The following is an 18,030-nucleotide window of genomic DNA, read 5'->3' as shown; positions in this document are numbered from 1 at the left end:
TAGTTTAAGCCAACCGGAGGGAATCGCAGTAGCGCCATGGAAGCTAATCGTTAATCATGAAACATGGAATTTTAGTATGAAAGAATCATAGTGAAGAATATTCGGTTGGTAACACAAGTTAACAAGAATGCATTATAAGACAAGTGAGGAGTTATCGACGTGATAAGTAAGGATGGATGCTCAATCAATCGGTATTAGCTAAAGTAAAAGTTTTAAGTATGTGTTGTTATATAAGTAAGATGAAAAGGACAAGAGTTATCATATATGAATTGATCGGGATGTATTAATGATGATATTGGGAAATATGTAAGATTTAGAGGGATGCAACTCTCGGGTTTTCTGAGATGAGAATCATACTCCCGTATGCAATACTTGTTGAGTGAAAACGATACTTGTTAAGATATGTTAAAGCATGATTCATAATATTTTTTTAGTTAAGACCGGTATCGAGGAACTTGGGAACGAAGCTTATTTTAAACGTGAAACTTTTCATTGTCGAAACCGAGGAGTTATGTCGTGAGCAAGTAAGTTCACATAAGACGAGCCGTGAAACCTTTTTCAAAATATAAAGACTCGTCTTGTGGTTATGTTGTACCAAAACCGACTCGGTTTGAAATGATAATTTTTTTTAGCAAAGTATCTATTCGTTCCAAGAACCCATATACGAATATTTAAAAAAAAATTCTTAAAGCAAGATGCTTGAACATGTATCGTTATCATTTAACAAGAAGCAGCACTTGAAAGTATGCAAATGTTATAAAAACATAGATGTTCGTGTGATACTAATATCATACGGGATGCACGGGTTTGTGCTAAGAGTGTTTTATACAAGTAAAAATAGATTTAATAGAAAGTTTCAAGAGCATGTGAACCACAACACCGGTTATTAGATTGTTCGATGAATCGGCATTGTTAATTTCACTTCTCCATGTCATGTTATATGAGTTATCCATTATTTTGGATGTAATGAGATCGCAATTAAATCGCAATGAGATAGTAAGATTTGTTAAGGCTCGAAAGGAGATAAGAGATTCTTGGAATCGTCTAAGTAAGATAATGCATGAACTATATGTTTACATGACCAGATGTTTATGATGTAATTGAGCACTACAGGCAAACTCCGGATTCTAGTAGGATTCCGGTTGAAAGGCAAATCCCGAGTGACCAAGTTAATGTTAAGTTACTATGTGAATGATACATGTTAAGTGATTAAGTTATGGATCCGAGACGATCAATCATGAGTAAGTTTTGATCACAATGTTCTAAGATGGTCTATGTTTTTAAGAGAGAGTGGGAATCACATGTTTTGATAAGAAGTATGTTCGAACTCTTTCGAGTGAGCATGATAAGATATTATACAACTGAACCCAAGAAGACACGGTTTAGCTACGATGACCGGTAGATGGTTTCTAAATTTCGAGGACGAAATTTCTTTAAGGGGGTAGAATGTAATATCCCGCCGGTCTCTATCGGAATATTACCGGCTTGACGTGTCAACGTCAAATATTTAAAGAAAACAAGTATGATGGAAATTTATTATGGTATGTCACTTGGGTACGAGTTAAGTATCGCATCGTGTCTAACACACTTAAGGTAAGGGTATTTTGGTAATTTCACTTGGGAAGGATATTTATTTGGTTAAGGCACCAAAATATCCCATTTTTGGATCTTCTTTCTCTTTCTATGTTTTGGCAAGACATATTCTCCTCCTTCCCTCTTCTCATGCGCCACTCTCTCTTCTTCTTTCTTCCACTAATTCTTCCTCTACTCATGTCAAGCTTGTGGGTTATGTTCCTATATGATCTTCCAAGTTGTGGGAGTTTGGTTTGGGTTGTTCCACTCTTTCTCCTTAAGATAAGTTCATGAAGAAATATGGTTTGTTGATGTCAAGGGAAGATGATGCAAGCTATGGTTTATTCATGGTTAAGAAACAAAGAAGAAGATGATTTGAAGATGGATTGATGAGCTAAGGCCATAGTTGTTGGTAAGTCAAGAGTTAGGGTTTTGAGACATGAAGTAAAGAAGATGCTTGAAGCTTGGAAATCAAGTTCACAACATGATTAGGTGAGTTCCATAGATAGCTATCCTACCCTTTTGGGATTATGTTTTGATTTGTGAGAAAACATGAATTATGTTAGTTTGTAAAACTAGGGTTTTAGTACCCCTTTGTGTCATTTATGAGCAATTATTGTTAATTGATTCCATGCAAATGTTATATAACGTTTTTATGATGTATTGGATGATTGGGTCGCATTAGATCACTTGGAAGTTGAGATTTTAAGCCAAAATACGATTTCGCACTTCGGATCGATGGCGGGACGCTTAAGCGTCCACAAGACGCGAAAGCGTCCAAAATGTCGTAACTACCGGACCTGCACGCTTGGAGGACGCTAAAGCGTCCTAAAAGCGTCCTCGGCACGCTTTAGCGTTGCTTAAGCGTCCAGACAGCTTTTGACAACACTTTTTATGAAAACGTTTTGAAATGTTCACGGCTTTAGACAAGCACTTTGTGCAAATGTTCTAAAATGTTCCGAGAGGTCCAAAAATGTCTTTTGAGTTCCGTTTCTTGCAAACTTTTATTGAAATATGAACCCCTCAATTCCAAGTGCCCGATGTACAATTCCGAACAAGGTTTTAAACGAAGGAAACGCATGGTAAATCATTAACAATGCTTGTTGATAAATGATACGCAAGAATGATATGTTATGTAATATGCATGGATAATGAACTAACAAGGGAATGAAACTAGAGCCTCGACATAGTTGTCGAGAACTAGCTAGTTAGCAAGAATCCCTAGATGATAAGACGCGAAAAATGTTATCTTCGCACATGATTAAGAATAAGATAGCAAGCATGTTAAGATGTGGTTTGATTAGTTAATCACTCCACCACGATTAAGTATGTACATGAACAAGTATAAGTTTACCGTTAATAGGATCGACTCAAGGGTCCGAGGTAATAAGCAAGTAAGTATGAATATGTTTAAGTATACGTACGACAAGACCATGATAAGTATATGTAGGTGCCATGTCTCTTGCAATCCATGAAGGTATGGATTCAAGGGGTTCTCATGATGGGAACGGGGAAGGCTCCGTAAGGGGATCACATGGTACCGAGTAATTAAGATGTAGGTGTTCATGTCTCTTGCAATCCATGAAGGTATGGATTCAAGGGGTTTCCATTTGGAAACGGGGAAGGCTCCGTAAGGGGATCGCACGACACCGAGGGAGTCCGATGTACATACATCAGTCATGTATGGGATTGTACTCGGGTTACTCCACCCGGGACTATCCGTAAAATGAACCAAGATAATGATTATTTGTTCAACGCTAACCTAATGAATGAACTTAGATACATTTATGCATGATATGGATACGATTATGTTACTCATGATTATGATTATGTTATGACATGTAAGAATGAGTCCATGCACGTTTATGTTTAAGAACTAGAGCACTAGGTGCTATAAGACAAGTACAAGGCATGGAATAGAACAAGTAATGAACATGATACCGAGGACGATCTTAGGTTTCCCCGATCGTCCTGGGTTTAGAATCGTGCCATGATTATGATATGTTTAGGCCTTGATACGTAGACCGTATTCTTGGCAATGCGGTTCTAGGTTCCCTTTCGACCGCCATGACACATATAGGAAGTGAAGCCTATAACAAGTTAAGATAAGATTATGACGGCTCTAGTATGCACTACCGTCTAAGTATGCAAGTCCCCACACACGTATAATCAACCGTCAGTTGTAATGTAGACACGTGGTGACCGTAGGTTTCCCCTCGAGGTTGCCTATAGCCTAGGATTTAGGGGAACTCACTGAGACATTATGTCTCATCCCAATCCTTATTTGTTTCGGATAAGCAGGATGTTATGCAAGCTTGAAGTCGGATGGATGTTCGGCAAGTGTGCGTTCGTGTTGCTGCAAGATGCTTTGGAATTTAAGGATGAAATTATATATGTATGGTCGAGATGTTTATGTGATTTATGTACGAATGCAATTTGTTGTATAAATATTCATTCGTATGAAATTTATGTTGTAAATTTTAATGTATCCAAGACTAAAATAACGCACATGCTAGACTTTCTAGATATGTCTAGTATGGGTGTTACATTTGGTATCGCAGCGGGTCGATTCGACCGTGCCTTGGGTCATTAAATTACAACTAAGGTAGTGGGACCATTGGGTTTCGGGTAAATGTTCTGGTTGTTGTTGTTAGTTGAGCCGGATCAACTCAATTTAGCATTCAACGATTAGAATGGATGCCCGAGAGCTGAATAGAACCCAGGAGGAACGAAGTATGTGATGAAGTAGTTTGATCGTGCCAAAAGGTGGCCGGTGAACTAATCAAGTAGAAGTGTGAATCCTCCGGGAATGTAAGACATGTTAAGAAGGAACGTTTCGACAATGTCGGGTAAGATGATAGTGATACTTAATGTACCCGTAAGTGAAGAAGTTGGATATATATATATATATATATATATATATATATATATATATATATATATCTAACCATGACCGAAAGTTTCGGTAAGAATTCTTGTTGGAACGGATTTATGATATTCGGAATGTCGGTACAAGGTTACAAGATAGTGAGAAGTTGACGTATGTTGACGGAGTCGACGAGCTCTCGTGAATGATGTTATATGAATGAAGTTAAGGACATGTATGTTCGGAAAGTTGCGTAAGTGGCAACGTAAAGAGGTAAGCTATTCGTAGTGGAGGAAGTTAAGGATTCAAGAGAAAGTTTTATGTTATCGGGATTAAGGCATTGATTTCCAACGTGCCAAGAATTGTATCGAAAAGGTTGAAGTCGCAATGCATACTTTATGGAATGTTTTACGATGCTAGGAATGAATGATGTGCATTGGTTACTTGAGGAAAAAAATATAGTTGGAGAAACTCACCAATAGCGAACTTGGAACATTTTCCGTTTTTTATGAAATTTACCCGTTCGTTCCAATGGTTTGCAATGACTATTGGGGAGATATCTTCACAATAATCTTTTATATGACGAAAATAATTTATGACATCAAGTAACTAATGCATAACATAGCCTAAGATTTTCAAGGAAAAGACATGGGCAACCATCAACGAAATCGATACGGTTTAAGGTAGCTTTGGAAGTTAAGGTGTCAAGAGTCAAGAGCCAAGATCAAGAGTATATAAGTTCCGGCATTTAGAAGGAAGTCACCGAGGTATATACATGATGTATGAAGTAAGAAGTTAAAGCGGTGCAAAGTTATAAGAAATCACAAGGTTCACGGATTATGTGGAAATATGACGTATCTCTCGAACCTATGTTTTGCATAATAGACTTGTTAAGGCTCGATATGATGTTGAAACATAAAGTTTAAATAAATTTAAAAAGATTTACGCGTATGGGTGATTGAAGTTGACATTTTGAAAATTCACGAGATTTTCTAGGAATCGGTTTGCTACGACACTCGTAGAGCGAGCTAGACTCATTAGAATCTAGATTTGATGACATGTATGTGTTATCAACTCGTCCTATGATTTTAGAGCAACGACCGGGGCCTAAACTCAATATATTTATAAAGTATAAAATCATCAACGTCAATGACTCGTGTGCTAGTTTACGAAGTTTTCTTTAAAAGAAAAATCAACGAGCAAGCATTGGTATGATTAAGCAAAATATAGTATGCGAAGATACGAGGGTACCAAGGCTAGATGTTCAAGAAATATATGTTTAAGTGTTAGATGAGTTTGTTAAAAGAATTCGAGTTTTCTTGGAAAGAAGTTCAAGTGTGTTATGTATACCTTAGCAGGTAAATTCAACCAGCAAGAACGTAAAGTTTACCCCCAAGTCAAGTATTATGAGTTTGAAATTGACAAGACAAGTGTAAGGTCGTGATGTTGGTTGCAACATGGAAGATTTTGAGAACAGTTCAAGAAAAGAGTATTCAAGTGATAAGCGTAAATGTGAAGTCTCCATCGCTCTAACGTAATAGAGTATTAGTTTAAGCCAACCGGAGGGAATCGCAGTAGCGCCATGGAAGCTAATCGTTAATCATGAAACATGGAATTTTAGTATGAAAGAATCATAGTGAAGAATATTCGGTTGGTAACACAAGTTAACAAGAATGCATTATAAGACAAGTGAGGAGTTATCGACGTGATAAGTAAGGATGGATGCTCAATCAATCGGTATTAGCTAAAGTAAAAGTTTTAAGTATGTGTTGTTATATAAGTAAGATGAAAAGGACAAGAGTTATCATATATGAATTGATCGGGATGTATGAATGATGATATTGGGAAATATGTAAGATTTAGAGGGATGCAACTCTCGGGTTTTCGAGATGAGAATCATACTCCCGTATGCAATACTTGTTGAGTGAAAACGATACTTGTTAAGATATGTTAAAGCATGATTCATAATATTTTTTTTAGTTAAGACCGGTATCGAGGAACTTGGGAATGAAGCTTATTTTAAACGTGAAACTTTTCATTGTCGAAACCGAGGAGTTATGTCGTGAGCAAGTAAGTTCACATAAGATGAGCCGTGAAACCTTTTTCAAAATATAAAGACTCGTCTTGTGGTTATGTTGTACCAAAATCGACTCGGTTTGAAATGATAATTTTTTTTTAGCAAAGTATCTATTCGTTCCAATAACCCATATACGAATATTTAAAAAAAAATCTTAAAGCAATATGCTTGAACATGTATCGTTATCATTTAACAAGAAGCGGCACTTGAAAGTATGCAAATGTTATAAAAACAAGGATGTTCGTGTGATACTAATATCATACGGGATGCACGGGTTTGTGCTAAAAGTGTTTTATACAAGTAAAAATAAATTTAATAGAAAGTTTCAAGAGCATGTGAACCACAACACCGGTTATTAGATTGTTCGATGAATCGGCATTGTTAATTTCACTTCTCCATGTCATGTTATATGAGTTATCCATTATTTTGGATGTAATGAGATCGCAATTAAATCGCAATGAGATAGTAAGATTTGTTAAGGCTGCGAAAGGAGATAAGAGATTCGTGGAATCGTCTAAGTAAGATAATGCATGAACTATATGTTTACATGACCGGATGTTTATGATGTAATTGAGCACTACAGGCAAACTCTGGATTCTAGTAGGACTCCGGTTGAAAGGCAAATCCCGAGTGACCAAGTTAATGTTAAGTTACTATGTGAATGATACATGTTAAGTGATTAAGTTATGGATCCGAGACGATCAATCATGAGTAAGTTTTGATCACAATGTTCTAAGATGGTCTATGTTTTTAAAAGAGAGAGGGAATCACATGTTTTGATAAGAAGTATGTTCGAACTCTTTCGAGTGAGCATGATAAGATATTATACAACTGAACCCAAGAAGACACGTTTAGCTACGATGACTGGTAGATGGTTTCTAAATTTCGAGGACGAAATTTCTTTAAGGGGTAGAATGTAATATCCCGCCGGTCTCTATCGGAATATTACCGGCTTGACGTGTCAACGTCAAATATTTAAAGAAAACAAGTATGATGGAAATTTATTATGGTATGTCACTTGGGTACGAGTTAAGTATCGCATCGTGTCTAACACACTTAAGGTAAGGGTATTTTGGTAATTTCACTTGGGAAGGATATTTATTTGGTTAAGGCACCAAAATATCCCATTTTTGGATCTTCTTTCTCTTTCTATGTTTTGGCAAGACATATTCTCCTCCTTCCCTCTTCTCATGCGCCACTCTCTCTTCTTCTTTCTTCCACTAATTCTTCCTCTACTCATGTCAAGCTTGTGGGTTATGTTCCTATATGATCTTCCAAGTTGTGGGAGTTTGGTTTGGGTTGTTCCACTCTTTCTCCTCAAGATAAGTTCATGAAGAAATATGGTTTGTTGATGTCAAGGGAAGATGATGCAAGCTATGGTTTATTCATGGTTAAGAAACAAAGAAGAAGATGATTTGAAGATGGATTGATGAGCTAAGGCCATAGTTGTTGGTAAGTCAAGAGTTAGGGTTTTGAGACATGAAGTAAAGAAGATGCTTGAAGCTTGGAAATCAAGTTCACAACATGATTAGGTGAGTTCCATAGATAGCTATCCTACCCTTTTGGGATTATGTTTTGATTTGTGAGAAAACATGAATTATGTTAGTTTGTAAAACTAGGGTTTTAGTACCCCTTTGTGTCATTTATGAGCAATTATTGTTAATTGATTCCATGCAAATGTTATATAACGTTTTTATGATGTATTGGATGATTGGGTCGCATTAGATCACTTGGAAGTTGAGATTTTAAGCCAAAATACGATTTCGCACTTCGGACCGATGGCGGGAAGCTTAAGCGTCCACAAGACGCGAAAGCGTCCAAAATGTCGTAACTACCTGGACCTGCACGCTTGGAGGACGCTAAAGCGTCCTAAAAGCGTCCTCGCACGCTTTAGCGTTGCTTAAGCGTCCGTACAGCTTTTGACAAGACTTTTTATGAAAACGTTTTGAAATGTTCACAGCTTTAGACAAAGACTTCAGTGCAAATGTTCTAAAATGTTCCGTAGGTCCAAAAATGTCTTTTGAGTTCCGTTTCTTGCAAACTTTTATTGAAATATGAACCCCTCAATTCCAAGTGCCTAATGTACAATTCCGAACAACGTTTTAAACGAAGGAAACGCATGGTAAATCATTAACAATGCTTGTTGATAAATGATACGCAAGAATGATATGTTATGTAATATGCATGGGTAGTGATGAACTAGCAAGGGAATGAAACTAGAGCCTCGACATAGTTGTCGAGAACTAGCTAGTTAGCAAGAATCCCTAGATGATATGACGCGAAGAATGTTATCTTCGCACATGATTAAGAATAAGATAGCAAGCATGTTAAGATGTGGTTTGATTAGTTAATCACTCCACCATGATTAAGTATGTACATGAACAAGTATAAGTTTACCGTTAATCGGATCGACTCAAGGGTCCGAGGTAATAAGCAAGTAAGTATGAATATGTTTAAGTATATGTACGACAAGACCATTATAAGTATATGTAGGTGCCATGTCTCTTGCAATCCATGAAGGTATGGATTCAAGGGGTTCTCATGATGGGAACGGGGAAGGCTCCGTAAGGGGATCACACAGTACCGAGTAATTAAGATGTAGGTGTTCGTGTCTCTTGCAATCCATGAAGGTATGGATTCAAGGGGTTTCCATTTGGAAACGGGAAGGCTCCGTAAGGGGATCGCACGACACCGAGGGAGTCCGATGTACATACATCGGTCATGTATGGGATTGTACTCGGGGTTACTCCACCCGGGACTATCCATAAAATGAACCAAGATAATGATTGTTTGTTCAACGCTAACCTAATGAATGAACTTAGATACGTTTATGCATGATATGGATACGATTATGTTACTCATGATTATGATTATGTTATGACATGTAAGAATGAGTCCATGCACGTTTATGTTTAAGAACTAGAGCACTAGGTGCTATAAGACAAGTACAAGGCATGGAATAGAACAAGTAATGAACATGATACCGAGGACGATCTTAGGTTTCCCCGATCGTCCGGTTTAGAATCGTGCCATGATTATGATATGTTTAGGCCTTGATACGTAGACCGTATTCTTGGCAATGCGGTTCTAGGTTCCCTTTCGACCGCCATGACACGTATAGGAAGTCAAGCCCGTAACAAGTTAAGATAAGATTATGACGGCTCTAGTATGCACTACCGTCTAAGTATGCAAGTCCCCACACACGTATAATCAACCGTCGGGTTGTAATGTAGACACGTGGTGACCGTAGGTTTCCCCTCGAGGTTGCCTATAGCCTAGGATTTAGGGGAACTCACCGAGACATTATGTCTCATCCCAATCCTTATTTGTTTCGTATAAGCAGATGTTATGCAAGCTTGAAGTCGGATGGATGTTCGGCAAGTGTGCGTTCGTGTTGCTGCAAGATGCTTTGGAATTTAAGGATGAAATTATATATGTATGGTCGAGATGTTTATGTGATTTATGTACGAACGCAATTTGTTGTATAAATATTCATTCGTATGAAATTTATGTTGTAAATTTTAATGTATCCAAGACTAAAATAACGCACATGCTAGACTTTCTAGATACGTCTAGTATGGGTGTTACAAGAGATAATCATTGCTTTTAAAAATAAAACTCCCGATAACTATTATGTTCCAAAGAATAATATTCCTAAGATTGTGATTCTAGGGACAATTCAAACCAAATCAATTTGATATGTGGTTGTGACCAAGTAAAACCGCCCATGATTTTAGACCTTCAAACAAATACATGCTAAATGATTTAAAAAATATTGGCTAAAATATGGTTTTGGTCCTGCAAAATAGGCCAGTTTTGGTTTTAGTCTCGCAAATTTTTTTTATAGCTTTTGGTCCCTGCAAAAATAGGCCAGTTTTGGTTTTAGTCCCTCGCAAAAAAAATTTATAGCTTTTGGTCCCTGCAAAAATAGGCCATTTTTGGTTTTAGTCCCCGCAAATCTTTTATAATTTTTTTTATAGTTTTTTTTTAAAAAAAATTAAAAATTCTGGAAAATTGAAAAATTAATAAAAAAAATTAAAAAAAATCTGGAAAAATTAAAAATTAATAAAAAATATTAAAAAATTCTGGAAAATCGAAAAATTAATAAAAAAATTTAAAAATTCTGGAAAAATTAAAAATTAATAAAAAAAATTGAAAAAAACCGGAAAAAATTTAAAAAATCTGGAACAAATAAAAGATTAAAAAATTCTGGAAAAAATAAAATTTCAAAAATTTTCTAAAAAAAATAAAATTATGGAAAAATGAAATTTTCGAAATTTTAAAATTTAATGAAATTCTGGAAAATAAATTTTAATGAAATTTTAAATTTTCGAAAATAAAAATGAAATTCTGGAAAAATGAAATTTTAATGAAAAATTTTCGAAATTTTTGAAATTTTCATTAGTATTTCTCAAAAAATTTCCGGGAATTTTTGTGTATTTATAAACCGAGCTTAGGTTTTTTATGTATTTTTCGAAATTTCGAAATTTTCATTAGTATTTTTTTCGGGAATTTTTGTGTATTTATAAAGCGGGAACTTTTGTGTATTTATAAACCGAGATATATACTAACCAAAGCTAGACATATATACTAACCAAAATTTCAAAATTTTGAAAAATACATTTTTTCCGTAATTTCGAAATTTCGACATATATACTAATCGAATATTTTTTATTTTCCGAATTTTTTCATTATATTTCATTTTATTAGATTATTTTATTTTTTAATCATTTTTTATTTTTATTAATTTTTCCAGATTTTTTTTATTTTTTCTGTTTTTTTCTATTTTTTTCATTTTTATTAATTTTTCAATTTTCCAATTTTTTAATATTTTTTCAATTTTTTTATTGATTTTTCATTTTTCCAGAATTTTTTAATTTTTTTATTAATTTTTCGATTTTCCAGACTTTTTAATATTTTTTTCAATTTTTTATTAATTTTTAATTTTTCCAGAATTTTTTTAATTTTTTTTTAATTTTTCAATTTTCCTAATTTTTTTAATTTTTTTATTAATTTTTCAATTTTCCAGAATTTTTTAATTCTATAAAAAAAATTATAAAAGATTTGCGAGGACTAAAAGCAAAACCGACATATTTTTGCGGGGACCAAAAACTATAAAAAAATTTTGCAGGGACTAAAACCAAAACTCGGCCTATTTTTTCGGACGAAAAGCTATAAAAAAATTTGCAAGGACTAAAACCAAAACTGGCCTATTTTTGCGGGGACCAAAAGCTATAAAAAAAATTTGCAGGGACTAAAACCAAAATCGGCCTATTTTGCGGGGACCAAAACCATATTTTAGCCAAAAATATTTTAGTTCCGCTTTGGTAATGTGGAATCAAAAACAAGTAAGAGTGGCACCGATCGATCTCTAACTAGCCGGAATAATTGCGATAACCACGGCTTCAAAAGGAATTGCGTCAGCAGCAGAGCTTCTCATCGACTCCATTCACAAACCATGGTCAATGCAACTAAAGGCGTCTTCATTTCCTGGTTCGTTATCGTAACACACTCTCTCTTTTCCTTTCATTTCTTCATATGCATTCTTAATCCTATTCGTTTCAAAAATTAATTACTAATTTTAGTCCTCAAATCACCTTGGAATACTCTTGGTGTTAAGTTAACCATTCTTGTGTTTGTTTAGTTCATACATGAACTCGGGATTGGTCTCCCAATTCTTGGACCGGGTACTAAGTTTTCAATTAAAATCAAAAATTGTCCTCAAATGTGTAAAGAGTTATCACTTTTTTTTGAACTCGATATCCGACCTAAGGACCGACTAATCCGAGGGGTCCAATCTCGCCGTCCAATTGCGGGGCCCATTTAAAGTTAGAGCTATGGACCAACCATCGAAATTGGCAACCGGGGAATCGAACACGAGACCTTGAGAGAAGCACACCCCAAGGTCCAACCCGTTATCACTTAGTTAACCTAAATTACAACAATATTCTTGACGGTGTCTCTCGTTAGTTGGTATGATCTTGAATGTTATTTTTTATAGTTAGTTTTGTAACATCCACACTAAACGTATCTAGAAAGTTTAGCATGTGCGTTAAGTTTAGTACTAGATACATTAAAATTTACAACAATAAAACTTCGAATGAATATCTTATACAACAATGTGCGTTCGTACAATGATAATACAACTCAACTTTTCTAAAGCATAGTAAATGCCCCTTGAATATCCATACCATCCCGCAACAGTACGAACAAACACTTGCTAAAACATCCATTCGGCTACTAGCTTGTCATCCAACCTGTTTATCCGAAACAAATAAGGATTGGGATGAGACATAATCTCTCGGTGAGTTCTACCTAATCCTAGGCTATAGGTAACCTCGAGAAACCTATGGTCACCACGTGTCTACAATACAACATGCCGGTTGATTATAGGTGTGTGGTCATGCTTACCAAGACAAGTAGTGCATACTAGACCCATCATAGGTACTTCTTACCTTGTTATAGGCTTTACTTCTTATACGTGTCATGGCGGTCAAGGGGAATCTAAAACCGCGTTGCCAAGAATACGCTCTACGTATCGAGGCCTAAGCATACTCAATCATGACACGATTCTAAACCGGACGATTAGGGAAACCTAAGATCGTCATCGGTATAACTTTCTTTACTTGCTTCTACTTGCATGAATACGTTGCGTCTAACAACATATCATATCTAGACTTTCTCGTGGAATTCCCGTTAACTTACTAGTTCTTGACAATCTACGTAAAGGCTCTATGACATAATATAAACATGTCTAATAATTATGCATAGCATTCATTGATTAGGTTAGCGTTGAAAAAACATAATTATCTCGAGTTCATTTTACGGATTAATCCCAAGTGGAGTAACCCGGAAGTTAATCCCTTACTACCGTGGAATTACCTAGCTAAGGTACACCGGACTCCCTTAGTGACGTGCGGGTCCCTTACGGCTTACCCCGTTCCCCTTGGAGAACCTTTTATATCCAACCTTGGAAGGAATACAAAAGACACGACACCTTCACTTTGATTACTTAGTGACATGCGGCTCCCTTGTGGCTTAACCGTTCCCCTCGGAGAACCCCTTGTATCCAACCTAGTGTGGATAGCAAGAGACATGGCACTTTCATCTTAAAAGTCTTAGTCTTATGCATGCATGAAGGTTAAACCTATACATACTATCTCTTTTACCTCGAATCCTTAAACGATCCAACTAGAGGTAAACTTATATGCTTGCTTAACTTTCTATGTGAATAGATATCTAATCGACTCACGTCTTGCCATACTTGTATAGTCACTTTAGCTCCTATGCGAAGAGAATACTCTAAAATACTTTGCGTCTTATCAAGCATATTGCCCATGCGTAGCATTCTATTTCTTTACTTGCTATTCTAATTCCCGACAAGCTATGTCAAGGCTCTACTTTCATTCCCTTCCCGAATTATTAAATTGCTACCGTATTCTAATCGTAACATCTCTCGTTTGTCATGCTTTGCTAACTTTGTCACATACTTGCTTCTTTCTCAAGAAAACCTTGCACAAGATTATCAAATAGGACCTTGGTTTAAGGGGTTTACCTTTATAAAAAGACTTCTCGAAGAAAAAGCCGAACCGGAACATGCCAACAACGCCCGAAGCGAGCAATCGGTGCACTTGCACACCGTCTACTCGCCTAGGCGAGTGATTTACTCACCGTGGCAAGTTGGGAGCGAGCAAACCCCCGGTTCTGGTGGTCTAGCTTGCCTAGCGAGCAACCCGCTCGCCGTGGCGAGTTGTGACAGTCCGGCACTTGTAAAAATGGTGTTTTGGACCCAAAAACCTCAAAACCAAGTGTCTCTATGCATATTATTACTCTAGTGATCTTAGAAAACCCGTAAAACAGTCTCAAGACAAGTATTCACAAGTATAGCAAGCATGGCAAGAAAAGGGCAACTAATCTTAATATATAAAAACCCTAGAATTCAAGGTTATCTTACAAGAGTAAAACACATAATCCCAAGGGTGGAAAACTATCTAAGAACTCATTTGATAATTGCAGCATCTAACAAGCTTAAATCCATCTTGCTCAAGCTCAAACCCTAACTCTTGATCTTGATTCCAAGATAGTCCTCAAGCTTCAATTCTAACCCATGGTTGTTTCTTGCTTGATAAGTTGCTAATATCCATATTGGTTCATCAAGCTTCCAAGCCTCACCTTCTCCTAACTTCAATGAAACCCTAACTTCTTCAATCTTGTCAATGGTGAAAGAAGTGAAATCATGTTAGAACCAAGCTTCCTTTTGGCTTAAGAAATCTTGACGGAACATAACTTAACTTGATTCAATGTTGGAACAAACTTTTGGATGGTAAGGAGAAGAGAGGTAGGGCGTGAAAGAGGAGAGAAGGAGGAGAGAATTCTTTGCCAAAAACCTAGAGAGAGAAAGGATAAGGGAAAATGAGATATTTTTGGCCAAACCTACTTAAATATCCCTCTTTCATGCATTTACCATAATGCCCTTGTCTTAAGCGTGTTAAATACGACACCGATACTTAATTCGTATTAAGTGACATCACATAATTAATATTTCCATCAAACTTTCTTTCGTAAAATTAATCCTTCCGGCACGATCGACCGGTAATATTCCAAAGATCGACGGGCGGGATATTACATTCTACCCCTTAAAGAAATTTCTTCCTCGAAATTTAGAGTTCACCTACCAATCACCGCGACTAAAACTCGCCTTTTTGGTTTCGTTAAATATAGTCTCGATCATACCCACTCCAAAGAGTTCGAAGCATACTTTCCTCATCAATACACGTAACTCATCCTCTTTCTTAATCCGCATAAAATCGAATGTAGTCTCTTCAGCCTTAATATCTTCCTCAAAATTCCAGGACTATCGTAGAACACCATGATTGAAACTTACCTTTGCTACATGTGGACCGGTTGTTTCGGATCCATAATTTATTCGCTTAGCATTAACTGTTCATATAAGTAACCTTTCATTAACTAAAACACTCAGATTTGCCTTTAAACTCGGAGTCCTACCGGAATTCAAGTTTGCCCGCAGATCTTACTTGCATCTAAATCATCTTATCACGCATACATCTCATCATGCATACATAAACTTTCCTACCACACCTTGTGACTTATGTTTCTTACTTATGTTACTCATCTTGATGATTCTACAAACCTCTTATCTCCTTTCAGCAGTCTTAAGAAACTTTTCTATTTCTCCAAAATCGCATTGCACCCGAATCCATGGGTAACTCGTCTAACTTGGCATAGAGAAGCGAAATCAACTACGCCGATTCACTGGCAATCTATTAACCAATTTTGTAGATCAAATGCTCTTAAAACTTTCTACTAAGTCCATTTGCACTTGCTCTTGAATACCCTTAGCAAAAATCTCGTGCATCCCGTATGTTATTGTTATCACACGGACATTGTCGTTTCTTCATAAAACCTTATCTCCATAATTTTTGCATACTTTCAAGTACCTCTTCTTGTTAGTTAATAACGATACTCATTCTAGCATTTTTCTTCTAGAAATTTTCTAAACATTGGTACACGAGTTCTTGGAACGAGTAGATACATGACTAAAACAAAATCATTTTAAAACGAGTACGTATTGGTAATGCGTAACCACAGACGAGTCTCTATATTTTGAAAAAGGTTTTACAACTAGCCCCAAACTTGCCTATAACAAGTTGGTTCTGAAGTCCGTACGTCTTAAGCGAGCGTACTTGCTTACGACATACCTCATCGCTTTTTAAAATAAACATCGTTCCCAAGTTCCTTAATATCGATCTTAACTTTAAAAGTTATAAAATCATGGTTTGACATTATTCTAGCAAGTATCGTTATCACTTAACAAGTATAGTATAAGAGGGTACGTACTTCATCGTGCATAACTCATGATCCGGATTTTCTTTACATAGCACATAATCTTTCCGACTAACCAACAGCTCTTCTATGCATTCGACATCACCAATTAGGCAACCCGATTACTTCATTTGTGACGACTCTAGTCTTTCTTGTCTTACTTAAGTGAAGGTACATCCTTTATACTTTTACCTTAATCCTCACCGACCGTATAAGCATCATTACTTACTTATCATATCGAGAACTCCTCGCTCGTCTTATGATGCTTCTTGCTAAATCCGTGTTACCAACCGAACATTTTTCACAAGATTCTTAAATAACAAAATTCCATATTCCATGGTTTCCGTTAACAACTTTACCGATTAACTTCCATTGCGCTACTCGATTCCCACCGGTTGGCTTTAACCAATACTCTAATCCATTGAGACGAGTGAACTTTACCCTTCTTCTATCATTTCATTAATATCTTCTCAAAACTTTCTATGTTGCACTCAACTCGCAATCTTGCTATACTCTTTGCTTGTAAGATTAAATCTCAATGTAGACTTACCTCTTAACATATCAATGCCATACTTACAATTGTTCTCGAGCAACCTTTACTTATAGAGCACATCTCTGTTACTACATACTTACTTAAGCATCTTAACATGAATCGTTCTTATGCCTTCCCATGGTAGACTCATCTTGCACTCGGACCTACTTTCCTTAAGCATCTAACATTGTATCTTTGTATTCTCGCATACCATATTTTGCTTAATCATACCAATGCTTGCTCGTTGATTTTCTTTTAAAGAAGACTTCATAAATTAGCACACGGGTCATTGACCTTGATGATTTTCCACTATATATATTTATAAAAGTATATTGAACCTAGGCCCTAGTCGTTACTCTAAAATCACGAAACGAGTTGACAACACTAGCGTGCCATCAAATCTTGTTCCAGGTGAATTTAGCTTACTCTTTACGAGCCGTGACCGATCGGTACCTGTAGAATTCCATTTTAATTCCAAAAATGTCAACTTCAATCACCCATATGCGTACATCTTTCTAAACTCATGTAAACTTTATGATTCAACATCCTAACGAGCCTTAGCAAGTCAATCAAGCAAAACATAGGTTTGAAGGATACTCATAACTCCACGAAAACCGAGAACCTTGTGATTCCACACCACTATAACTCCTTTATTCCTGTCTTCACATCCGTGACGTCCATTCTAGATACCAAAACCTCTAAACTCTTGATCTAAGCTCATTCTTGTCTCTTGGCACATTAACTTCCAAAGTTACCTTAAAAAGAATCGATTTCGTTAATGGTTGCCCATGACTTTTCCTTTGGAAACCTTAGTATGTGATATGCATTCGTCACTTGATGTCATAAAAGGTTTTCGTCGAATAAAAGATTGTGAAGATAACTCCCCATTAGTTACCGCAGATCCTAGAGACGAACCGTCGGTTTTCGGAAAAACAGAAAATTTCGCCCTAGGTTTGCTATTGGCGAGTTTCTTCACTCAATTTTCCGGAAACATTCTTTGCATAAAAATTCTTATTTCTCAAGTAATCAAATGCACATCATTCATTCCCAACATCATAAAATATTCTGTAATATATGCATGGCAAACATCAACCTATTTCGATACAATTCTCGGCACGTCGTAAATTGATGCCTTAGTCC

The 18,030-nt window shown here is 36.3% G+C and overlaps 1 protein-coding gene across 2 annotated transcripts in view; it reads left to right on the top strand.

Moving 5' to 3' along the window:
* The window catches only part of LOC146922352 (general transcription and DNA repair factor IIH subunit TFB5-like), an 84,870-nt gene that overhangs the window by 27,336 nt on the left and 39,504 nt on the right, over positions 1–18,030 (top strand). Inside the window, exon 1 of one of the 2 annotated variants that reach the window (XR_015012425.1) lies at positions 11,973–12,008. The exons of the other annotated variant lie outside the window; for it this stretch is intronic. The gene's annotated coding sequence lies outside the window, so the exon portion shown is untranslated. Of the gene's footprint in view, positions 1–11,972; positions 12,009–18,030 lie in introns of those variants that run through there. 2 annotated transcript variants of the gene reach the window in all.

Source organism: Medicago sativa, chromosome 5, assembly GCF_051527215.1.
Source record: "Medicago sativa cultivar Bolivia chromosome 5, Bolivia_mono, whole genome shotgun sequence".
Classification (NCBI taxonomy): domain Eukaryota; kingdom Viridiplantae; phylum Streptophyta; class Magnoliopsida; order Fabales; family Fabaceae; genus Medicago; species Medicago sativa.
The sequence above is the reverse complement of the archived record's forward strand: the minus strand, read 5'-3'. Positions and strand labels throughout refer to the sequence as shown.